The sequence below is a fragment of the Dipodomys spectabilis genome, unplaced genomic scaffold, assembly GCF_019054845.1.
Source record: "Dipodomys spectabilis isolate Male_0828 unplaced genomic scaffold, ASM1905484v1 ptg000460l, whole genome shotgun sequence".
Taxonomy (NCBI): Eukaryota; Metazoa; Chordata; class Mammalia; order Rodentia; family Heteromyidae; genus Dipodomys; species Dipodomys spectabilis.
Window position 1 is genome coordinate 172032 of NW_024871137.1, and position 27146 is coordinate 199177.

General features: G+C 37.5%; 1 non-coding gene across 1 annotated transcript; it reads right to left on the reverse strand.

Annotated features, from left to right (window-relative positions):
• Positions 1 to 24113: 24113 nt before the first annotated feature.
• LOC122098121 lies at positions 24114 to 24216 on the reverse strand. Its single transcript, XR_006145670.1, has one exon. It is a non-coding gene; the product is annotated as a U6 spliceosomal RNA (small nuclear RNA).
• Positions 24217 to 27146: the final 2930 nt, after the last annotated feature.

The window sequence follows — 27146 nt, forward strand, 5'->3', positions numbered from 1 at the left end:
TAGAATTTTTACTCTGACCATTTTAGAAATCCTAAAAGTAAGTAGTAATGTTTTAACTTTATACAATATTGGGAAGTATACTAAAAATAATTAGGAAAATATAAAATTGTATGCAGAATGTTTGTTCTACACCATCAATTCTAATCTAAAAGAATTTAAAACCAGAAAATTGCCATATAGTGAGGTTGCAGCATGGTTTCTTTTCAGTCATCAAAATGGTGACTTAAGCAATGTGTCTTTATCATTGGATGCATCAATGTTAAAACTTCTAAGAATGTGAAGCACTACTATTCAGACCCTGAAGAAACTCAGAAGGAGCTGTGAAATGATGTTGGAATAAAATTAATGACTAATTAGTGTAGGCCAATAAATACTTTCCAGAAGAAAAGGCTACATTGAAAAATAAACAGTGAAAAGGAAGCAGGCAGGCAGACCTAGAAGTAAACATTATCCAATAAACAACATCTACGGAGGAATGATTGCAATCTTCTTTTACCTAAGTTACAGTTACTGACCTATGTTCTTCCCTAATGCCAAATAACAAAGACATGAAAATACAGTAATCATTTTCAAGGCATTAGAATTTACAGAAAGAATTCAATGAATGTATTGCTAGAAAGTAAAGATAGATGTCTGAGTTAAAGAGTGAAGAAAATATCTGTAATCTCTGTCCCTCTGCTGTGAGAGGGGTACAAGCTGAAGCACAAGGAGAATGGACAGAAGTATAGTAGGACATACCAGTAGTTCGCAAGATGCAATGATGAATGTAACAGGGGAGAAAATCAACAAGATCATCACTTAGCACAAATGGAATGAGAGAGGAAGAGGGAGAGAAAAAAGGGAATATTAAGAGTTTAAAGTGAACCTGTCTGCCAGGACTATCCTAAGCATATATTAATTAATAAAAATGAGGGAAACCATGGAACCTATGTTTCTTTGAGTCTGGCTTCCTTCACATAATATGATTGTTTTCCAAGTCTTTCCATTTTCTTAAGAAAGGGGCTGTGTCATTCTTTCTGACAGAAGCATAAAATTCCATTGTGTATACATACCACATTTTCTTGATCTTGTCATCTATTGAGGGGCATCTTGATTGGTTCCATATCTTAGTTATAGTAATAATGCTGCAAAAACATAGTTGTATATTTTGTGTGGTTTAGCTTGAGATCATTTCCACAAGTGCCCAGGAATGGGATTGCTGGTTCCAGAGCTATGTATATTTGACCTTACAAAATGATGCTAATTGAAATGAACTCTAAGTCATAGAAACAACAAGCCTTTTTTTTTTTCAGATATCAACCTTGATGTAGTAAAGTAGTGTATCTAGATCTTATTTTATTTCATTTGTCTTTTTCCACTGTTTTATCCCTGGAAATATCTGTCTTGATTCTGGTACCTTCCATCTGGTATATGCATTTATCTGATTTGGAGAAGGAAAAGGAAAAAATATGGTGATGAAAGAAGTATAAAGAGTGACCCATTGCAACAATCATATTCACATGACACTATATCGGAAGTGAACTTTACAAATTTGGGGTGGGGGGTGTGGAGGGTGGGAAGGGATAAGAGAACAACAATGGAGTGGGTAACACTATTCAACAAGGAATGTACATTACTCATGTAACTGTAACCACTCTGTATAGTATTTTTGAAATAAAATAAAATATAAAAATTGAACCTATCCCAGGAAAAATATCCTTTTCAAAATAATACATCTGTAAGTACTTGTGAGGGATGCTAGAGTCAAGCTATTAGACCTGGAAAGGGATAGATTGGGAAGCCATCTCAAACAGCAGTCAAAAGGCTGAGAGCTGTGCTCTGGAAAGGTCAAACAGTCAAGGGAAGACAGGGGTATGAGCTATTACCTCAAGAGTATTTAAGTTAGAGCTGTTGGACAATGAAAGATTAAGACTTTGGAGACAAGATGTATGTCTGTGTTATGGTTGTAATGACTATTGCTCCCTTGTGCTCCCTAACAATAAGGGATTCATTATCACTATGTATACAAACAATATCTCATGTTAATAGTTGTTGTAAACACCAGCAAGATTGATGTGGACATACCTGTAGCCACTGACCACGCCCTCCCCCCCGTAGTAGAATGAATATAAAGCATGTCAAGCAGGATTTAGGGATCCAGAAGCTGGCAATGAGGCTTTGGGTCCTCTGGTGTCTCCTTTCCTATCACTTCCTATGATTTCTCAGTTCTTTGGCCAGGTATCCCATCATCTTTGCTGTCCTATGGTGGCGGTTAGTGACAGTACTTATATTCTGAAATCCTCAAAACAAAATGGAAAAACACTTCCTCAAAGAAGATTGACGAATGTATAGGAGCACCTGGAAAGATACCAAACATCAGCAGTCATACTGTGATCCTCTAGCAAAAAGGTAAAATTCAGAAGTATCTTAACTTCTGATAATATAAGAGATGGATAATTGTCCCTTTTGTATATTTGGTATTGCATGATTTTTCAGAAACACATATACGTTGTGAAATAATGTTATTTATTTCATAGGTCACAGACCATGTCACTGGAGTGATGACCCTAATGGCTTATCTCAGTTGCCTGATTCAGACTTAGATGATTGTGAATTGCCTAATTATGAACATTTCTTCATGAAACTCAACAACACAGAATGAAGTGTCAGGGTCAGGCCATTCCATACCTGTAAAGATTTTTACGTATATTAGAATAATATACACCTACACTGCTCAGCACTCATGGCACATTGGTATGTTATAATTATCTTCAGATCAGAGAAACGCTAGAGCTTAAAATAGAATGATGGGCTATACATTTTCAGTGAAGAGTGATGATCACCCCCTGCAATTATTCTCATTAGAGAATCCTTCCTATACATTTTACTAACTTAGCTTCTACTCTGTGTTTTACCAATATCAAGGAGTGTCACACTGTCTTGAGCTACAATACTTCATCAACCTTAGCTGCCTTTGAATTTTATCTCCAATATTGATACCAAGGTCAACTCTGCAACTCTAATCACATAGTTAGTTGACACCCGAACTTTTCAAGCCTGGTTAAAAATTCAGCTATCACTGTTCATTGCCAGTGTTGAAGATCTCACCCCTATAAATTTATTGTGTATCTTCTTGTATTTCCAACACTGCCTTAGATGTTGGTTTTTGAAGTAGAGCTTTTAGTTTGCATTTGATTTATGGAGGTACTAGTAATGCCAGTTGAACTGCACATATTATAATGTAAGTAATTTGATGTTTCAACATGTTAATTTAATTTTGACAATTGAATAAGTGAATACACATCACTCACAAAAGTTTCTTTATGATTCTCCTTCCCCCCCCCCCGCACCAACGTTGTAAAGCTCGTTTTGGACATGACAACTTGTACTTCTCATTGTTGCAAGGGGGGAGGGGGGAGGCTGGGAAGGGATGTGAAGGGTAAACAAAAGAGGAGTCTGCAATGCTTGGTAAGAAATGTACACATTATCCTGCCCATGTAACTGTAACTCCTCTGTACAGTATGTTCACAAATTAAATTAAATTAAATTTAAAGAAAAAGTTTCTTTATGAGTACTGGTATTACTTTATTGTGAACTTGCTAAAAGCCAGCCATGGGAGCACATGTCCCTAATCCCATCACTTCTGTCACTGAGACAAGGCTTGAAAGGTCCAGCCCACTTGGCAATTCATAGTGAGAACCTTTCTACAGAGAAGGGGGAGACAATATCAAAAAGAGCAAATGAATCTTCCAACAGTTTTGTTGCATATTCTTTACACTTAGCCATGAAGACCACTATAATAGTATTGTTCATGACATCTTACCTACTCTTTTCCTATTCTGCACTGTTTTGTTTATGGATTTCTAAGAAATCATATAAGAATCGCATAAGAAATCTATATAAATAATATAAGAAATCATATAAAATAGTTTTGTTGGGATATATAATCCAAAAGGAATAATTTCAGGAAACTATTAAGCACATACAATGTAATGCAGGGCTGGGAAGGTGGCCCAGTGGTAGAGCGTTTGCCTTGCATGCATGAGGCATTGGGTTCAATTCCTCAGCACCACATAAGCAGGGAAAAAAAGCCAGAAGTGGTGCTATGTCTCAAATTGTAGCACACTAGCCTTGAGCTGAAGAGCTGAGGGACAGTGCACAGGCCCAGAGTTCATGCCCACGACCGGACCCCTCCCCCCCAAGAAATGTAATGCATTGACTCTTTATTGAAAACTTCAGCAGTTGTAGTTTGTTTATTCTGATAACAAAGATTATAAACTAAGTTACAATAGTATGCCAAATGGAACACAGAACTAAAAACATGAAGGGTAGCACTAAAGAATGCTACTGCTACCACTAATAGAGTAAGAATGAAATTTAGGCAAAATTCCCTTAGAGTAAAAGCCACAGGACAACCCCTACATTGCTTTCATTGTTTCATATGAAGAAAAGACTTTTTTTAGTAAAGACAATTTTTCAGTTATTAGTATCAATTGGGTATATATTTCTTAAGGCCTTCAGGAAGAGTGCTGTGTAAGGCCTTCAGGAAGAATGCTGTGACCATGTTCATGAAAGCTTATTTCTCTGGGACCTACTACACAATGTGCAGAACCATTCCAAGCACTGCACCTGCATTAGGGTAATTTTAGTGCTCATGAGTATTTTTCAAGTTAGGAAATGAATTATGTATTTTATTAAAAACAGAAGTAGGCATAAGGCTAAACAAATTTTCTAAGTACCTAAGACTTATCAGTTGTAGACCCATAATTCAAATCCAGGTTTCCACCAGGCATATGTGAGGATATTCTGTGTCACATTCATTACCTTTCGAGAGCTATGGAGCAGATGAACCCACATTATCTTCCTAATTATGGTAATAATGGCAATGACATTGCTACAAAATACAAATATTTTTAAATGAAAAGGGTGTGGGTAATGACATTGTAAGTGATCTTTATACCAAATAAAGTTCGGTTTAATTTCTAAAGAAATACCTGAGTGAACATCATTAAGCTTCCACTGTTTATTATTCCTGGAGTAATTGCTTAAGGAGAACAAATCCATGTCAAAGACACTTGTGCTGATGAACACAGGCTTTTAGCATTAAGTACCTTGAATACACAGGGAATAGTTTGTTGTGGATATATAATCCAAAAAAAGTAATTTTTGTGGCTACTTACTTCCTTGTTGTACCAAAGAAAATCTATTCCCTATTCTAAAACATATATCAATTTAATGGATATTAGTGATATCAGTATTAATTAGGTGTGCATAATATATGTAATATATGTTATTACATAACGTATAAAGGTTATATTTATAATATATGTATCATTACTGATATTCTATAACTACTATAAATAATATATGTATAAAACTGGTTTTAGTACTATACTGTGAAGGATAGAAGGAATGACAACTTTATTTAAATAAATATATTAAGTTTTAATCACCTAAGTTATTTTTGTGCCAGTACTGAGACTTGAACTATGGTCTGGGTGTTGTCCCTGAGCCATTTCACTCAGACTGGCTTCATATAGCTCTCTTCAGATCTCAGCCCCTAAATAGCTGGGATTGCAGATATTAGTCTTGTTAAATTTTTTAATTCCATCCTTGGTAGGTTCTTACATAATTATTTTTGAATGTTCAATTATATTATGATATTCCATTTCTAAACCAATTCAGAATAAATAACTACTTATTGGGTAAAACTATATATTGCAATCGAAATTGCAAGGACCCTACTTTACTATCATTTTTCAAAGATATTGCTAGTTTAATTTCTGGACAGACAAGTAGAAAAATTAAATTATGTGTGCATAATACATGTAACATACTATATTGCATAATATATAAATGATATGTTTATAATATATACGTAATTAGGGATCTTCTATAATTACTATAAATAATATATGTATAAAACTGGTTTTAATATTATACTATGAAGAATACAAGGAATGACAACATCCTTATCTTAACTATCTCATTTTCAACAGTATGTAAACTATGCTATAAACATATATCTTCAAGAAAGCACACCTCTGTAATCACATATTCACCTTCAAATATTCTCCTCATCCCTATGAACATCCTCTAAGATTGGCTACACTTATCCACAGCAAACACTTTGTGATACTTTCTGGATAATGTTGCCTGTCTTCATCCTTATCAGCCTTTCAGCAACTTCAGTGAAGAGCATTTTCTCCTGCTTTGCCTGCAGACGATATCATCATTGTTATTTCCCAGCAATGAAATTGTGCCTGGCACTTGAGCACTGGTACATTCAGAGGTTCTTTGGTTGTGTTTTAGTGTAAATGAAAACATACTGATTTGAAAATACTACAAATATTCATTCTTTAAGTTTATTGTTAATTCAAATATAATAGGGGTGGTTTTAGTGGTGCATGCCTTTAAATCTAGCTATTTAAAAGTCTGGAAACAGAGGATCATAGTTTTAAGCTAGACCAGGGAAATGAACCATGAGACACTTATCTTCAACTAAGAACCAAAAAGCTAAAAGTGGAGCTGTGGAAGACTAGCAGCCTGAGCTCATAAGAAAAGTAAAAGAACCTAGGCCCCTAATTTAAGTCACAGTATTAGCACTCATATAATATATATATATATATATATATGTATGTATGTATGTATATGTATATATATATATACACACACACACACATATAGGCTCCTAAAATATCCTGAGTTAATTTGTCAAAACCTGGTCATAGATTACATATGAGGTGTGAAAAAGTATGTGTCTGAAATGAACCCAAAGTATTTTGACAAGACAACTGGAAGAGTTATCACTTAATCAAATAGTAATGAGGGATAGGTTTGTAGATAAAGATCAAAGCTCACTTTGGGATCTTTTGAGTTTGTTAAAATCAGTAGCTAGTGGGCTGGGAAGGTGGCTCAGTGGTAGAGCGCTTGCCTTGCATGCTTGAGGCCCTGGGTTCAATTCCTCAGCACCACATAAGCAAAAAGAAAAAAAGCCGGAAGTGGCACTGTGGCTCAAGTGGTAGAGCGCCAGCCTTGAGCTGCAGAGCTGAGGGACAGTGCCCAGGCTCAGAGTTCAGGCCCCATGACCGGACCTCCCCCCCCCCCCCGAAAAAAAAAATCAGTAGCTAGGATTTGTCAGTAGACAGGATGCTATTAAGGACTTGAATTAATGAAAGAACAGAGCTGGAGAAAAAAAGCCAAATAATTATGTGCACTCAGTGGTAACAGTCATGAGAAGGAAGATTACAGAACTAAGCCCTGAGATACACAAATATATAAAACATGACAAATGAAGAAAAACTAATAAGTATGTAATGCGGACTTATACGGATAGGTATTTTTAATGTTTAAGGGTTATGAAGTGATTGTGTGATGACCTAAAATTTAAGAAATTGGTAAGGTCAACTATTCCTTGGGCCAACCATAGCTGATAGTTTAAGTAACACGGGGTCACAAGAGTATGTCTTGATATACCAAAGTGAAAACAGGCCAATATGTGGAAAGCCATTTTTTGGACATGTGGTTGGAGTGACAATTACTGCAGTTTGTTCAGTAGAAGGGTACAGTTTTAGCACAATGATAGAAATCTTTCAGGGATCTGGTAGATTTTCCCTCTGTCTTCAATTTCCCTTTTTTTTTCCTGAGAACTAAACTATCATCACTGAAAGCCAGTCCCAAATTGTGCCTTTGGCAAGTTACCAGATATTCAGTCTATCACATGCCCAAATAACAGAGAATGGGAACAGGTAGACATTGAGCACTCACAGTAGACAGGTCTCTGGTCTTTCTCAGGAAGAGCCTTCTGCAATTGTGGGATAGATAGGGCTGGATAATACACAAAATAACCATCATACGTTGAAAGTATTCTGCTAAGTTGACACCTGAGATATTGGATGTTTTAACTGCATTGTATTGATTTTGATGAATCAGTTAATCAGAATGCTTATACAATATGATGTTAGTAGACTCTGAAATGTATGTTTATTGCATTTCCTTTGTATAACATATAGTATGTTTTGAAATTTGGTATAAATCATTCATCTTTTTATTTTTTCAATATGGATTAATCCTAGTTCTCAAGCGTGGGGAAATGCCCTGGAACTTTGTACCTTGAAGTCATATGTTGCCATGTGTCATATCCTATTTTCCTTGTACAGAGTTGGTAATAAATCATATGTAATTTATTTTTTATTTTTATTGATTTTCTATTGCAGAGTTTGAACTTGGGCGCTGGGCACTGTTCCTGAGGTCTTTGGCTCAAGGTTAGCTCTCTAAAATATCAAGCCACAGTATCAATTTTAGTCTTGAGTGATTAGTTGGCGATAAGTGTCTCAAGGGAACTTTTCTTCCCAAGCTGGGTTTGAACTGTGATCCTCAGATATCAGCCTCCAGATTAGCCAAGATTACGGGCATGAGCTACCAGCACCTAGCTATATGTAATCCAAACTGAAGTTTTCTTCAAGTGTTTCATCCTACACTGAAGTTATTTTTCTTACAAACTTTCTAATAAATATGTAATCTATTCAATTTTGAAAAGTAGTGCTGTACCTCCCACTTATTTGTGGCATTTCTGAAATCCAAGTTTCTCTGTGTTTCAGGGTGGATACTTTTGCCTGTATCAAGTATTGTTGTTGAACACATAACATCTGGCTGCTTAGAAAACAAAGGATGTGAAACTACAGTAGCCAGATAAAGAACTTCCAGGACAATTCAAGGGCAACTCATGTACTCTCTGTGTAGGTGAATAGGGACCATAGAAAAGAAATTTTTATAAGTGATTGAGTGTGTGCACATAGATGATCATTTGTTTATCTGTTGCTATAGATTTACACATTTACTAGTAAAACAATTATATATATAATATAAATTATATATAAATATATATTATATTTATATGTAATTTATTTATATGTAAATTTATATTTTATATAAATTTATTTTATATATATATATATATATATATATATATATATATATATATATATATATATATATATATATATATATATATTGCAGATCACAGTTTCCAAAATCCAGAGAACCACCTTCATGGGCATCACTTTCTTACGTTGCTCTTTGGGTAATAAGAATGAAACCTGGAATTGTTCAGTGGTAGAGAAATTACTCAGAGATTCAAGCATTTGTCTTTCAATATGTTGCTTGTTCCTAACTCTAAAATTAGGAAGACTGTTAATATATAATATATGTTATATTATAATATATTATATATAATGTATAATATATTGTATATTATAATATATGCTATATATAGTACCTAACGGTAGTATATATTTACAAAGAAAAATACAATAAACCTATCAATTTCCATACTTTCCTAGCCTTGATTAAGTTCAGTAGAGTTAGGTGCATTACATCTCAATAGGAAAAGTCTACTGAAGTTCTAATGACCTTGAGCTAGATAAGGAGAATCCTTGTAAAAGAAGCCTCTTCTCAATTATGAGAAAAGGTAAGTTTGGAATTTTTTTTTGTTTTTTTTGGAGGGAGTCGGTCATGGGGCCTAAACTCTGGGCCTGGGTGCTGTCCCTCACCTCTTCACCTCAAGGCTAGTAATCTACCATTCAAGCCATAGCACCACTTCTGGCTGAGGAATCGAACCCAGGGCCTCGTGTATGCAAGGCAAGCACTCTAACAACTGAGCCACCTTCCCAGCCCAAGTTTGGAAGTTTTCAAGAAGAGGAATTTGTCATTTGCTTTGCATCCTTGATTAGTAATGAATAGGTATCATTTTGCTCCAAATTTTGTCTCCTTTTATGTTTCCTAAACAGTTACACAGGATCATCATTCCATCGCATATCTTTAAGTCCTTCTTTTATTTCTTTTTATCATTATTGTTTCGTTGTTGCTGTTTTGCTGATGCTGAATCTTGAACTCAGGAACTAGGCAGTGTCCCTGAGCTCCAAACTGGTGCTCTACCACTTGAGCCACAGCACCACTTCTGGCTTTTTCTTCCTGGGCTTGCTTTGAATCATGATACTCAGATCCCACCCTCCTGGGTAGCTTGGATAACAGATGTGAGCCACCAGGGCCCAGCACGTCCCTCTATTTTAGATATTATTCTAAAAGCCTCCTATCCAACGTCACTCCTAAGATAGTAAAAGGAACTATGCCAATAGTTCCTTCACACTCTCATCTCCTGTTATGGCTATTATGTGTCTTTTCCGTTTTATCTTAAACCTACTTCACTGTTCTCTTCCTAATCCATGGTTCTAGGTGTGTTTCTAATAATAACCTAAATTTAGTGGCTATAAACCCTAAATCACTCAACTATTTTTTTTCAATATGATTGGTTTTCTGTATAAATATGAGCTTATACTCAGCTTCGTGCATCTACCTCATGGCATAAGCAGAGCCTAGGCTTATTCTACCTCAAATGCAAGAGGTTAGCCAAATAATAGCCTACAGTATTCCTGCCTAGGAGTCAGTCAAGTAGTTGAGTGCCTGAAAGAAGCAATGCATTCCTCTCCTGTGGAAGAGACAAGAGCTTAGAGAGCAAACTGGAAGTCACAACATTTAACAACTTCTCCTTTGGGGAAACTGACCTCCTGCAAAGTGGCAGTGAGATAACACCTAGTGAATTTTCATATATGAAGGAAGTTGTCATGTCTCACTACACAACTCACTTGTAGTCAAAGACAGGGTCATTCTCTTGTGTCCTCCATAGGTCCAGTCTCACTTAATCTCCATAATAGACTTTGCCCAGATGACTCTATTCCTACCAGAAGATCGCTAATGAGGAGAAAAGTGTGATCTCTTGGCTTCTGACTGGCCCGGTGGGAACTGAGGCCACATTTAGTTTTGAACCTGTTCCTCCTGACAAGGCTGTGGTGGGTGGTAGGAAAACTCATTCTCTGAATTGTGCCCTAGTACCAAATCTCTTCAGAGAAAGTCAAGGAATGACAGATTCTGCCTGGGGTTGGGGGGTGAGTTTCTCCATTTCCAAAGAGTTCAATTAATATCTGATTCTGAGGCCCAGATGTAGGTCCTTCACCAGATCCTCCAAGTTGGAGTGGATGTTAGCTCCGACTCCAGGTCATTCTCATATTTCTCCAGCTCTTTCTCATGAACAAAAAGGTCATAGGAGTCTAGTTCAGAGACAAGAAGAAATGAGAGTAGCAGAAGAATCATAGGCAGGGGGAGGAATTAGAAACTTTGGGTGAAAAAAGGGCTCAGAAAATCTAAGATCACTCACATCATTTGGGAATCACATCATAAGATTAGGGAATAAAAGTAATAAATTACTACCTAAATTAGTAACTCCACTGCTCTGACTGCATTACAAGTATTCTGTCAAACGGTAGCTATCCTAACTCTATTTTGATGAGGAAAATGGAGCATTCTTTCCTCACAAAGTTCTGAGTATATTCAGCCATAGCCAGGTTATTCTTACTCTCTATTTTTCTGTTACTTTCCTTTGCTGGATTCTATCAATGACACTTGACAGTGTTATCATCTTCCGACATGTAATTACATTTTCTTTTAATCCATTTGCTATAAAAATAAAACAAATTATGGGGAAAACTTTGTTTATGGTACATTTTCTTCCATGTCATATTTATTTTATGTTAAATATTATTTTAATAATTTCATTTTTAAAACTTGAGGAAAATGTTTTGTTACTATTAGCACTAATTATTGCACCTGTTTTTGTATTTTCCTATGTGTGTATGTTTTTTATTAAGCTTCTGAAATATTCTTTTCCCCCAACTGTTGGTCTTCTTAAAATTTCTTCAAATTATAAACTATATATGATGGTCCTGTATGTGTTCATTGATATATTTAAATTTTGATCTAATATTCACATATTATAGATTATCTTCAACCTATTGTAATTGCTCTCAAAATCAATATGGAGGTCCCTCATTAAAGCAAAAACACAATGCCACAAAACCCAGTGAAATTAGGATTAGGTATCTATCCAAAAATATTTACCAATGATACAGTGGAAACATTCACTTCTCACCGGTTGCTGGTGCCTCACGCCTGTAATCCTAGCTACTTAGGAGGCTGAGATCTGAGGATCGAGGTTCAAAGCCAGCCCGGGCAGGAAAGTCTGTGAAATTCTTATCTTCAATAAACCACCAGAAAACCGGAAGTGGCACTGTAGCTCTAGTGGTAAAGCACTCGCCTTGAGCTGAAGAGGTGAGGGAGAGCACTCAGGCCCAGAGTTCAAGCCCATGACAGACCAAAAAAAAAATCTGATAATGAGCTGCTAGAGGTAGTTTCCTTAAAAATCTAACAGCCAAAACTGGACAGGCAAACCCAGAGCTCTGCACCGCATCAGTCCACCATGCCAATTGCTTCTACCATAGTACTGGCTACCCAGTTTACCCACTCATGACCCTGATTGTGCCCCACAATCCCTCACAACTTTTACTCTTTCACTTAGTCTATGCTTTCTTGTCCCTGCTAAACTGTTCTGGATGCCTGTATTAGCTACCCCAACCCTTGCAAAGCGGTTGCTGCTACCCAATTTCCTGCTACTTCAACTAAGTTATGACAGTCACAATTACACTTTCCCTGGTATCCTGGTCTCTGCTACTCTTTTCTGCTACCCATAATTCATAACACCATGGTTCCAGCCACCTGATCCCTGACATCCTGATAGCACATTCCCAAACAAAACAAGGGAACAGTGGGCACAGACAGTCGACTTGGGTACTCCTCTTGCAGGCACATTGGGACGTTATTCTTCAGGTATTTAACACAGGGGAATTACTGGTGGTGGAAAGAAGTGAGGTTACTCAGAGGTGACCAATATCCACAGATATCAATTGACAATTTGTGGCTAGGAAAAGAAGGCCCTAAGGTGAAAGTTAATGAGAAAAGAAAATTTTACAAAGATATTGGGGATGATGCAATAGGTTTAGCTTATACTCTTCTACTAGTGATCTGAATTATTTTTTGACATAGATATGTAACTACTTTGCATTTTAAAAATTATATGAAGATGCACATTTATGTGGAACTTATATTAATTTATGAAATAGTTACATAAGATCACATTGATGATATTCAATATTTTATGTTCAATGTTATGCTCATGAGTCTGCTTTTGGCAATATGAATTGAGCTCTCTAACAACAAATGGAATTTCATTGTCAAATACTACAAAGAGATTACTGATGCTAGTACCAAAATGAAAGCTGGAACAAGAAAGCTGAAAGTTTGAAGGGAAGGGGTCAGTGGTAAGGGCGATGATGAAAGAGAAATTTTTCACCATGGAATCTTGGAAGAATAGAATGTGTTTTGTTGAATTACTAGCTTTTTAAACCTTCTTAGAAAGCAGAACGTTATTTTTTATTCTTGCTTTTTGGAAGCTCTTTAATGAATGGTTTAACCAAAAATTATCAAAATTACTATGAAAATTCAATGATGTGAATGATCAGATTAACATTATACTCAAAGTTGCCTTGAGATGCAGGAAGATTGGATTCTTTTCTATTAAATTAATGGAATAAGCTTCCTTTGAATGGTTGGACAGTCCATGACACTTGTTCCAAAACAAGAAAAGATACTGGAGAGAAAAAAAAGAGGAAGGAGACTCAAGGCAGCTGAAATTAGCATGTTCTCATTTGGAGTTTAATGGTTTTTTTCTACAAAGAATAAGAATTTCATCTTAACATAATAATTTCAAAATGGATATGCTACAGGATAGCTTCTAAATGTAATATTTAATGTTGTTGGATTACTTGAAGACAAATGTTTACAGAAAACTTTAAATTCCAGAAAAACTGTAATGTTCCAATAAACACCTAGAAGGAATATAATTTTAAAATTCACGGTTCAAAGCAAACCCTGGCAGGAAAGTCTGTGAGTCACTTGTCTCCAAACAGGAAGTGGCACTGTGGCTCAAGTGGAAGAGGGCTTCTCTTGAGCTGAAGAACTCAGGGATATGCTAAAACCGAGTCCCTGAGTTCAAGACCCAGGACTGAAAAAAAGAAATTTAAAAAATTAAAGCATTAGGGCCGGGAAGGAGACTCAGTGGTAGAGTGCTTGTCTTGCATGAATGAGGTCCTGGTTTCAATTCCTCTGCACCACATAAGCAGAAAAAACTGGAAGTGGCGCTATGGCTCAAGTGATAGCCTTGAGCTGAAGAGCTCAGGGACCGTGCCCAGACCCAGAGTTCAGGTCCCCCTACCAACAACAACAACAACAAAAATTAAAGCATCAAACAACCTGAAGATGTTGACCAGAATAATGAGTGAGGCATTATCCGTTTACATGACTTAGTGACTTGAAACCTAATTTACCAGGGGAGGTGGTGGGCAATTTGTGTGTTTGCCAAAACCTGCGAAATTATTTTGTACTCTCCCAAGGATGGAGAAAGGAGGGAATGGGGGGAGGAGGATAGGTGTTTGGCGGCCTTGCCTTTTGGTTCAGTGATTGTTTTCTGGAGTCAAATTCAGAGAAATACTGCTTGCAATTCTAGTTGCATGGGGAATGAAGAAGCCATGCCCTGGAAGTGGTCTTTGCACTGCCCTTGTCCCGGTTCCAACCACCACTGGATAATCCAAGTCCCATTTGAGGACCAAGATGCATTGAAGACTACTAATCTACTGAGCAGGTGGACTTAACCACAGCCAGCAAAGGCAAAAAATTCAATGCGGAGGGCAGCACTGGAAAAATCCTGTACAGAGGGGGTTCAGTTACATGAGTAGGGTAATGAGTACATTTCCTATCGAGCATTGTTGCCTCCTCCTTGGTTTTTCCCCTACCATCCCTTCCCTCCCCACCTCTCCAAATCCTCCCTCCACAATCCGTGCCTGACATTGTAAATTCATTTTCTACATAGTGTCCTGTACATCTCTTCGTCACAATGGGTCAACCTGCAGCCCCATTTAAGCATTTTGCTACATCTTTTCAACTCCCCAAATTACAAAAGTGAATATACAAGATGCACAACATTGGAATCAAATACAGTGAAAACAGGGGTTATATCATGGGGGGGATGAACCTACAAAAGAAACACATAGTGCCTTATAAGTATATTAAAAACAAAACCAAGACTGACTTGGGGTATATTTCACTTCACATCATCTTATATGATCATATGTACATAACCTTTGATCTTCTCTGCTTGTCCTAGACATGTACTAGTCCTTGCAAATAAGTGAAACCATGGGACCTATGTTTCTCTGGGCCAGGCTTACTTCACTTAATATAATTTTTAACAAGTCTTTCCATTTCCTAACAAATGGGGCAATGCCATTCTTTCTAATGGAGGCATAGAATTCCATTGTGTGTGTGTGTGTGTGTGTGTGTGTGTGTGTGTGTGTGTGTGTGTACATTCATATATATATATATATATAATATTTTCTAGATCCATTCATCTACTGAGGGGAATCGGAGTTGGTTCCATATCATAGCTATGGTGAATAATGCTGCAATAAACATGGTTGTGCTGGTAGCTTTGGTGTGATCTTGTTTATGATCATTTGGGTAAATGCCCAAAAGTGGGATTGCTGGGTCATAGGGAACTCTATGTGGAGTCTTTTGAAGAACTTCCATACTGCTTTCCAAAGTGGTTGAACAATTTTACACTCCCACTAACAATGCAGTAGAGTTCCCTCCAGCATCCGTAATTATTACATTTCTTGATTATAGACATTCTAACTGGAATGAGGTGTGATCTCAATGTTGTCTTGATTTGCATTTCTTTTATGGCTAGAAAACTTGAGCATTCCTTCATGTGTCTAACGGGCATTTTTATTTCCTCTTCAGAGAAATCTCTCTTTAAGTCTTTAGCCCACTGAGTTATCAGGCAGTTGTTTCTTTGAGGATTTGTTGTTGGGGAATTTAATTTTTGTGTCCTAAGTATATTTTAGATATAAGACCTTGTCCATTTTATGACTCATGAAGATCTCCCAGTACGTGGGCTTTCTACAGTTCTTGTTAGCTTTTACCTTTGCCTTGCAGAAGCTCTGCTGTTTCATGAAATCCCATTTGCCCAACCTTTCTTTGATTTGTTTTGTTTCTTGTTCTCTATTAAGAAAATTTTGGCTTGCGCTAAAGAGCCCTAGAGTTTCTCCTATTCCTTCATGTAATGTTTTCACAGTGTCTGCTTTTATTTTGAATTCTTTTATCCATTTGCAGTTGATTCTGGTGCAGGGCGATATATACAAATCTAGTTTTAGTTTAATAGGTGTTTAACCAATTTTGCCAACACCATTTACTGAGAAGGCTGTCTTATTCCACTCTATGTTTTTTGGCCCTTGTCAAAGATTAAGTGGCTATAGGTCAGTGGATTCATTTCTGAGTCTTCGGTCCTTTTCCATTTGTCCTCAGGTTTGTTCTTGTGCCATTATCAATCTGTTTTTATTACTATGGCTTTTTAATAGAGTTTGAAATTTGGAACTGATATTGCTCCAGCACTGTTCTTTCTGCTAAGGATTGACAGACCTACAGCCAGCATTAGAGTTAATGGCAAAAAGTTAAAATCATTTCTTACAAATTCAGGAATGAGATAAGGATGTCTTCTCTCCCCACTCCTCTTCAACTTAGTATTCGAATGCCAGCTGGGGCAATAAGACAAGATGCAAACTTAAAGGGGATCTAAATAGGGAAAGATGAAGTAAAACTATCCCTCTTTGCAGATGACATGATCTTGTATTTAAAGAACCCCATGGACTCCACTCCCAAGTTACTTGAGCTGATCAGAAACTTTGGCAAACTAGCAGAATATAAAATTAACCCTCAAAATTCAATGGCTTTCCTGTATTCCAATAACGATAAGAGTGAGGCTGAAAATAAGAACACAATACCTTTTTAATATCCTCCTCCCAAAATACCTAGGAGTTAACTTAAGAGGTGAAAGACCTCTATGATGGAAACTTTAAATACCTGAAAAATAAAATTAAAGCAGAACTAAGGAAGTGGGAAACCTCCCAAGCTCCTAGATTGGGAAGAGTAACATCATAAAAATGGCAATACTGCCAAAGGCTATATCCAAATTCAATGTGATACCTATCAATATCCCAATCTCACTTTCAATGAAATAGAAGAAGCAATCCAAAAATTCATATGGAAGAATAAAAGACCCTGAATAGCAGAGAGGATTTATGTGATTCTCATTTGGTATTACCACTTTCATTCTACAAAGTAATCTATGGATTTTAACTTTCTTCCCTCCCTTTGGATAAACCTCACAAAAACCCTGCCTCTAGCTCCCAAGACACCTAACTCTTAGGTCTGGACAATTGTTCCTAGATAGTGAATTATTTAGTTGTATTTTGAACACATAAAACATGCATATAAAACTAGCACATTTTGATCTCATGAGAAAACTGCCTTTTCCCTCTCTCAAATTCATTTCCTGATAGGCATTTTTAGAAAGAATATATTTTCATTTTTAGATGAAAGTATTGTAGGAAACTATGTTCATAATCTGGCTCCTCCTGCACCTCAACACCTAAACACAAATTTCACAAAGCATTTATAAGAAACGATACAAAGACAAAACACTGTGAAATGCTCAGATGCAGAAAGTTTTACAAAACCCAGAGTATAACTCTGCTGTCTGAGGCAGGGGCTGTCTGTGTAAATTAACAAACCCCAAAAGAGCAGCCAGGAGTACCGGACATGAGTGTCCCTGGCTGATACTCCATGGACAAGGAGCATGGAAGGGCACCCTGAGCCTACAGGACAGTGTCTGGAGGAAAGTTTCCTTGCCAGCCTGAGTACAAAAGTTAGCATCAACCCACCTGGGCCTGTATTTCTTGTCTTCTCCCCAGAGCTGAGCACAATCGTCCCCTGCTCCACAGATGATACTGTACAAGCTGATCCCCAGAGTGGCTTCTGTTTGTCTGCACTCCTTTCTAGGTGGGTGCTCTCCCGCCCCGCCGTGTGTGTGTGCTCTCATGGGCTGATCCTTAGGGCCCAGGCCCATGGGGCTGGTGGGTGCTAGAAGTGGGTCAGTGGCACTGTGTCATTCACGCAGCAGCTTCCTTAGTCCAACAACAGGTACACCCTGATATCCTCCCCTAGTCTCAGGCGAGATGCCCAGAAGCACCCGAGTTGTGCAGGCTGCCACTAGGATCCTACTTCATCAGAGGGACCAGGATGCCAGATGAAGTGGCTGCTGCCTCAATTAGTAATTATTTTATGGAGCAGTTATAAACAAATTGACACACATTACTGTATGATATATAATGATATATCTTTGAGTCTCTAGTCTACAAAACCATTGAACTTGATACTAGCAAGAATGGATTTTATTGTATGCGTTTATAAGGCCTAATGGCAAACTGAAATAAAAGTACAACAAAACTATTTTTTTTAATTTGATTTTATTTTATTTGTGAACATACTGTACAGAGGGGTTACAATTACATGGGCAGGATAATGCGTACATTTCTTACCAAGCATTGCAGCCTCCTCCTTTGGTTTACCCTTCACATCCCTTCCCAGCCTCCCCCCTCACCCCCAATCCCAATCCTTCTCCTTCCCCCCCCTTTCCCCCCCGCATCGACGTTGTAAAGCTCGTTTTGGACATGACAACTTGTATTTCTCATTGTTGCAACAGGTCCACCTGTATCCTTAAACAACTGGTTTTTCCCCATCTCCTCCACAAGTTATACTGACATCAAATATAGTGAAAGCAGGGGTTATACTGTGAGGGAGGGACATACAAAGCAACAAAGAGATAATCTTATAAAAGCGTTAGAAACACATGCATGAAAGAAAAAAACATTAAAATACATATCTAAGGGTTCATTTTCCTGACATCACATTATCTGACCTTTTCCGCTTGACTCATACATGTACTAGATAATGCAAATAAGGGAAACCATGGGTCCTATGTTTCTTTGGGCCTGGCTTACTTCACTTAATATAATTTTTTCCAAGTTTTTCCATTTCTTAACAAATGGGGAAATGTCATTCTTTCTGATGGAGGCATAGAATTCCATTGTGTATATATACCACATTTTCTTGATCCATTCATCTACTGAGGGGCATCTGGGTTGGTTCCATATCTTAACCATGGTAAATAATGCTGCAATAAATATTGTTGTGCTGGTAGCTTTAGTGTGGTCTTGTTTGTAAACATTTGGGTAAATGCCCAAAAGTGGGATTGCTGGGTCATAGGGGAGTTCTATGTGAAGTCTTTTGAGGAACCTCCATACTGCTTTCCAAAGTGGTTGAACAAGTTTACATTCCCACCAACAATGAAGTAAGGTTCCTTTCTGTCCACATCCCCTCCAGCATCTGTTGTTGTTAGAGTTCTCCAAAAAACACATTCTTAAATCTCAGAATTAAAAAAAAATTGTATGTAAGTAGTGCAAATAATGTTTACTAGAATAGTAAAAAACACAAAAATATTACATTCGTTACATTCAAAAGTAAAATAAGTAAGTACGGAAAGAATTCCTACTGGATAAAAAATATTACAGTGTTTTAACAGGTAGAAGTGATATAGGTTATATGTTTTGTTTTTATAAAACTTATTTATATCTCCCTTTTCTGTTTAACTTAGTGAAGAAAAACGTTAGAAAGCAGAAATTATATGTGACACCTCTTACTTCCAGTACTACGAAGGGGAGTGGCACTTCCTAATGGGAGTCCTGGGATGACACCAACACCAAGTCTATATAGACCTATCAGAGGTCCCTGTGGTGATCCTGAGGGGGAATCTGGGACACCTCACTGCTGCTGCAGCAGGTTCAGCACTTGTTGTGGTGGGCTGCATCCAACAAGGCTCCATCTGTGACCAAACCAAGCAACCCAGCCTCAGGTGCCAAAGCCACGAGGTAAGGCAGGGCAGACCCCAAGTCCTGCATTCCATCTGTGTGGCCTACACTGCCAAGGCCAGACCCATGCCTGCTTTGGATCCCAATGAGGGTAGGGGATGACGCCATTGCTGCCAAACGGAGCATCCCCGGAATGGCACCCAGAGCTGTATCCATGTGGACCAGAAGGACAATGGAGGAGGCTACACAGCAAAGCCAAAGGGGCTTTGGGCCTCCAGTGCTGCAGCTGGTGCACTGCAAGTCCAGGCTCCTCTGGCACTGATGGGCATATGCAAGGATGGCTCCATACCTGAAACCACAAGGAACAGAAAATGGAGGTCTATGGGGATGCTGAAGGGGCTCCAGGGTGCTGAGCTGCCACAGCTGTCACAAGCCCGCTGGCAGAGGGGTCAGCACACGACTCTAGTCTCCAGAATGCCCTAAAGTCTGAACCAAGGCTGGGCTGCCTGGCCCCAAGGGGGTGAACTGTCCACCAAGCCTTCCTTCTCCTGTGGACTGTGCAGTGTACAAACATGGTGTCCTCCACCCTACACTCATGGGGGCAGGCAGTGACCCCAGAACAGTCTCACTGGGATGGCACTTGAACCCAGGACCACCACAGACAAGTACCATCACAGCTGACAGAGGAGAGGGCAGCAGTGGCTCAACTTCAGCCTCATGGCTGCCAGCTCCTGGGTGAAATTGAGCAAGTGAGACTGGGAAGGGAGGTGGGCAGGGTGGGCAGGGCTCATCTGGCAATGCTGGGGACCATGCACACACAATCCCTTCACTGCACATCCACCACAAGGGAGGGGGCCCCACTTGAGGAGGCACCACACCCACAAGCACTACAGAAGTGGAGGTTCACGTGGTAACATAGAAAGGGCTCCAGGGTACAGCCTTGCTGCTGTATTGAACAACTGGCAAAAAAAAAAAGGAAAAATGACCACTAAAACTTTTCATCAATGATAATCTATTATACTTTAAAAACAGTTTTACTTTCCTCTTGTCCTATATTTTTGCATGGGTCCCTCTGAATTAACCAGAAATCTCCAGGATTTCTTCATGCACAGTAATACAAATAAATATAGCTTCTATTCTTATTTGAATTAAGGGACGTTGCATTTAGTTCTTTCCCATGTTTGATTCATGAAAAAGAAATCCTGAAGTGTATCTGTAAAACACAAAGCTCGAGTTACCCAAAGAGAAATAATCACATGATTAGTGGGTCAGATGATATTTCATCTTTGCATTTCTTTAGAAAACTGCATACTACTTTCTACAATGAGAATATTAACCTGTATTTTGACCAAGAGAGTACAAAATTTCCTTTTCTCCACACTCTCACAACATTATTACCTTCTGAGTTTTTTAAAGGGCAGGTTTTTACTATGAGCAGTACCCCAGACTGGCCTTAGAATCAAATCCTCTTACTCCAACCCCCTAAATGCTTGGAATTACAAGCCTTTACCGCCACACCTGGCTTCTTTGATTTTTTTGATAAGAGTTATAATAATTATGAAGTAGTATCATAGTAATTTTGAGCTGAATTTCTCTAATGACGTCTGTTCAGAAAGCATTAAGCCAGCATAGAAGTGGTATTACACACAACTTTGTGATTTTCAGGGCTTTTTGGAAAGCATGTCTATTCAGAACTTTTGTCCATTTTAAATCAAGTTTCTTATTTATCTCATCTTTAATGTCTCTATACAAAATCAATACTTAATTCAATGTAGTAGAAAGGAAAAATTAAACAACGCCTAACATTTTTCAATTTTCAATAAAATGATATTGCTTAAATCATTTTCTGTTTATGCTTGAGACTATATAACTCAATTTGGGTAGACCTTTTGCAAAACTTTATGTACATTATTTATTTTATGTTGATTGCTCTTTCCAAACCCTGCGTGTCTAATTTTGGCTCTTTCAGTCTCATGTAGTTGATTTCAAACTGAAGAATAAATGGAAGGAAACAAACAAAAAAATAGAGTTCCTCTCATCTGATGATGCCTCTACAAGAATGAGGAAAGAGTTCATCCTGCTAAGGATCTATGATAGGCTTTCAAAAAGATAGTTCATTCTTCTAGGTTTTCCCTATCTTTGTGATGTACCTTAAATTATGTAAACCAAAATATACTGTTCAGATACGATTATGTTTTATCAGTTTTGTACATTTTCATATGGACTTCACATCTGCCTACAACATTCCTTCTTTATAATGTCCCTGATATTTTTACACTATCAAAACATAAGATAACCATTTTGATTTACAGCATGAGAAGTTATCCACCTGGGTTCCTTGGAAGCAGAGCATTGTCAATAGGTAACATTACTTCTGGTTGCTCACTACATGTAATGGTTTCTGTAATACATTTTATTTAGTATTTAAAAAACTGTTGGCTAAACTCAAAGCTCATTCATAGAAGTTTATGTTAAATTTTTCACAAGTTTTATTTCTCTTAATTCTTAAGATAACATTTGCTATAATGCTAATGTTATTACCATTTTAGTGTTGGGAAAATTGTAATTAAAGGCACTAAGTGAATGGTCCAAAGACACACAGTGAGGAAGGAAATGAATCAAAGTTTCCAAAAATCTTTCAGCAATTACAGAAAAGGTAGGTAAAATCTCACCATTCTCTTACACTCTAAATTCAATATTCATATTGCCCAAGAAATAATAGCATAGCAATTATTCCCCATGATGATTTTTTTCTGTCACAATTTGACTTCAGCACAGACTGTGTTGGCGACATTGCGTTATCATGTACATAATTGAGCTTATAAATTGATTTTCAAAGACAGCCAAATTTCTTCTGTCCTACACTTCCATTTTTCTTTTAAAAAAGTACCAAAACATTTAAATATCATCACTTTCTGTCTTTTAAGAATCCAAAAGAGAAATAAATTCACATTTAATTTAATAAATTCACATTTACTTTTAAAGCAAAGTGCTTTAAAAGTAGGAGATGATAATAACAGGCCCCCATGAAGTAAATTTTCTTCTACTTTTAAAATTATTCTGACAGCCTTGTGCTGGTTGGTCACACCTGTAATCTTGTCTACTTGAGATATCTACTCAGGAGGCTGAGATCTGTGGAGAACAATTGGAAGCCAATCAGGGCAAAAAAATATTTGAGATTATTTTTCAAAAATTTTAATGAACTAGCAAAGAGCCAGGAGTGGAGATGTAGCTCATATAATAGCTCACCAATCTAGAGAGGAAAGGCCTAGCAAGACCTTGAAGCCCTGAATTCAAATTCTGATCACACCAACACGTGTGCACTCATGCACAAACACACAGATTTATTCATAATACCTTCATGTCAGTGTTTTGCATTAATTTATTTGTTAACGATATTATATGGGTAAAATAAGGGAAATGAACTCTTCAATCTCAGAACATTTTTATACATTTTTTTATTTTAACAATACTGCACAGAGGGGTTACATTTACATGAGCAAGGTAATGAGTACATTTCTTAACAAGCATTGTTACCTCCTCCTTTGTTTTTCCCCCACCATCCCTTCTCTCCCACCTCCACAAGTACACTCCACTCCTCCTCTCCCCCTCCCCCTGCCTAAATTGTACAATTCATTTTTCAACATAGTGTCTTGTGCATCTCATTGTTACCAAGGGTCAAACCGTATCCCTATTTAAGCATTTTGTTTTTTCCTTCCCCTCCCCAAATTAAAGAAACGTATATACAAGATGTAGGCGCACCAACTTCAAATATAGTGAAAAAAGGGGTTATAGCATGGTTGAGGAACATACAAAGAAACAAAAAAATCACATCATATAGTATTTGTATGTTAGAAATAATAACAAGATAGAACCACTTGTGTTCCTATCTTGGGGTTCATTTAGCTTAACATCATCTTATCTGGTCAAATGCACATAGCTTTTGACATTTTATGATAATCCGGGACATATATTAGTTATTGAAAATAAGAGAAACCATGGGACCTATGTTTCTTTGGAGTTGGCTTATTTCACTTAATAAATTTTTTTCCAAGTCTTACCATTTCCAAACAAATTGGGCGATATCATTCTTTCTGATGGAAGCATAGAATGCAATTGTATATATTTACCACGTTTTCTGGATCCATTCATCTACTGAGGGGCATAGGGGTTGGTTACATATCTTAGCTATGGTAAATAATGCTGCAATAAACATAGTTGTGCTGGTAGTTGTAGTATGGTCTTGTTTGTGATCCTTTGGGAAAATGAACAAAAGTGGGGTTGCTGGGTCATAAGGGAGCTTTATGTGGAGTCTTTTGAAGAAACTCCATACTGCTTTCCAAAGTGGTTGAACACGTTTACACTCCCACCAAAAATGGAGTAGGGTTCCCTTGTGGCCACATCCCCTCCAGCATCTGTTGTTGTATAAATATGGATTGCCTCATGAATGTGCGAGTCATCCTTGTTCAGGGGCCATGCTAATCTTCTCTGTATCATTTCAATGTTAGTAAATGGGCTACCAGAACATGTTTTTTTTCCGGGGGGTCCAGTCGTGGGGCCTGTACTCTGGGCCTGGGCGCTGTCCCTCAGCTCTTCAGCTCAAGGCTAGCGATAGCTCTACCACTTGAGCCATAGCGCCACTTCCAGCTTTTTTCTTTTTGTTTATGTGCTGCTGAGAAATTGAACCCAGGGACTCAGGCATGCAAGGCAAGCACTCTACCACTGAGCCACCTTCCCAGCCCCAGAACATTTTTTATATAGAAAGTGTAATTGATTTTCTTAAACTAGACAATTCCACAAAAAGTAAGTTCAAAAGAATTGTCATGAAATTTTAGAATCATGCATTTCTTACATAAGCACACATTTTTGATGTTGGCATCATTTGTGGAGGGGAAGGGAAAAATATTTAAATAGGGATACAGGAAAACCAATTGCAGCAACGAAAGGAACTTTACAACTTTGGCATCTCTACTATGCCATACCTGCAGATTGTAATTTGATTGCTTATTTTGAGGTAGTATCACTATGCTGGGCCTGCTTGGACTGTAGTCCTCCAAACACAAGCAAAACACATTGCACCCAGCAAATGGTTAGAGTTTCTGAAAAGTCTTTTTTTGTCTGGGCTTGCCTGGAAATGCAATACTCTAATCTCTGTTTTCTAAGTAGATAATATTACAGGATTGAGCCACTTTATCCAATAAAAGTATACAATTTCAAGATATCTTGATATTGCCTATATTTGTGCTTAACATATATAGCTAACCTTAATTTTCTCCCTCTTTTGTTGAGTAATCTGAGTTGAAAATATTGATTTTCTTGATATACATGGCTTTGTTTTGGATGGAATCCCCTCACAATTCAAAAAATCTCCCAAAAAGTTTATGTCAAGAATCACGGAAAAGAAGGCTTCAGGTTGGGAAAAACCCCACTGATCCTTAACTTATAATTGCAGTATATTTATAGTGTTAGTCAATGCTTTTGAAGAATGAGAAGAGAAGGAAGGCAGAAATGTGAAAGATGTCAGGTCTCTGTAGAATTTCTGTAGTTGTCACTTCATGTTATCTTCTTCCTTAAAACTTGATTTATTAAGACCCTCTGGGTGGATATTGGTTGGACTGATTGGTAAACTTACCCAAGAAATGAAGCTGATTTTAGAAGGTGATGATTTGGTAAATAAAGGAATGATGAGAATGAGCACAGATATTGTCACAGAATGAACCGGCAAGGTTCAATTGCTGAACAGCAAAACAAAGCAGCTTCAAGTCCGATGATCGACATTGAAACATATATAGATAGATGCATATATGTATACATATACACACATATGTGAAAAAGTAAATATCCAGTAGAATACAGAGAAACTTGGTGTGACAAGTATTAAACTATATCAAACTGGTTGTAGGAAAGGTACAGTAAAATATCAATTGTTTAGCATAGATTTTGCATAGATTTGTAAAGGATGAAAATTTTTCCTTCATTTTATACTTTACAAATATCCTTAGTATGGTTTAAGTTTTTTTTTTTATATTGTAGTTGGAGCATCTATACAATGTTGAGAATCGGCATTACATAAAGTATGCAACATGAATACGACAGCCTGCATAGGAAAGTTCATTAGATTCTTATTTCCAATTAACCAACAGGAGAAATGGAGTTCCAGGTCAGATTTTATGTAGCGCACTGGCCTTGAACACAAGAGCACCATTCAGGCCGTGAGTTTAAGCTCTAGGATCTACAGAAACAAAAACACAAAATACAACTTGGAGTTAGATATTTTATAATGAAGCATTTTTATATACTTTACCTTGTTAGAAAGACTAGATTTCTGTGTTAGCTTTATAACCTACCATAATAAGTGATATTGTCCATTTAATAAACAGAAAGGCTTACTCAGATTTATAAGTTTGAAGGTTTGAGTGTATGTTCAATTGGTTTTATGGCTTTGGTGGCCTATGACAAGACAACGTCAAGGTGGGGCGTATGTCAAAAAGAAATGTTTTTGACCTAGAATGATTAAAGAGAAAAGAAGAAAGTAGATGACAGTCCATGTTCTCATAGGTTTCACTCTGAAGAACTTAATCTCCCAAAGAACTATTCAGGTATTCTCCACAGTCTGGGAGGAAATGATAAGTCATTTTTCTTTAACACATAGGTCTTTCTGGGGCATTCTAAATTCAAATGGCAACACCTTCACCAATGATAATGACTTGTCCAGGGGTTGAAGCAACTAGATATGTCTACAAATTCTAATTAGATCTCAGCAGACTAAATATCTTATGGAATTCCTATTAAAATATTTTCTTGCATACTTACTGGGTCTTCATACTACACATGTGTATATCTGTGTATATGTGTGTATGTGTGTGTTTGAATAAACTAATATAGCATTGTAGCAGATAAAATATTAGTGTGGCCTTTTTCTTCTCATACCATGAAAACCTGCCACAATTCCCAATCAAATTCCATCCAAGATCAACATTAATGCTGTTCCAAAATTCTGTATGCAAACCCATGTACATCTACTTCATTTAAGACGGCAATGGTGCATGAAAATGTTAAGTCTTCCAATTACATTGTCACCAAGGAAACAACGTACAATATTTCCTTTAAAAATATCTAGATTGGCTGGGCGCTGGTGGCTCACACCTGTAATCCTAGCTACACAGGAGGCTGAGATCTGAGGATTGCGGTTCAAAGCCAGCCGGGGCAGGAGAGACAGTGAGACTCCTATCTCCAATAAACCACCAAAAAACCGGAAGTGGTGCTGTAGCTCAAATGGTAGAGCACTCGCCTTGAGCTGAAGAGCTGAGGGACAGTGCCCAGGCCCAGAGTTCAACCCCCACGGCCGACAATATATAGATAGATAGATAGATAGATAGATAGATAGATAGATAGATAGATAGATAGATAGATAGATAGATTGTAGAACACTTTAGCCAGAAAATTGAAGGAGTATAC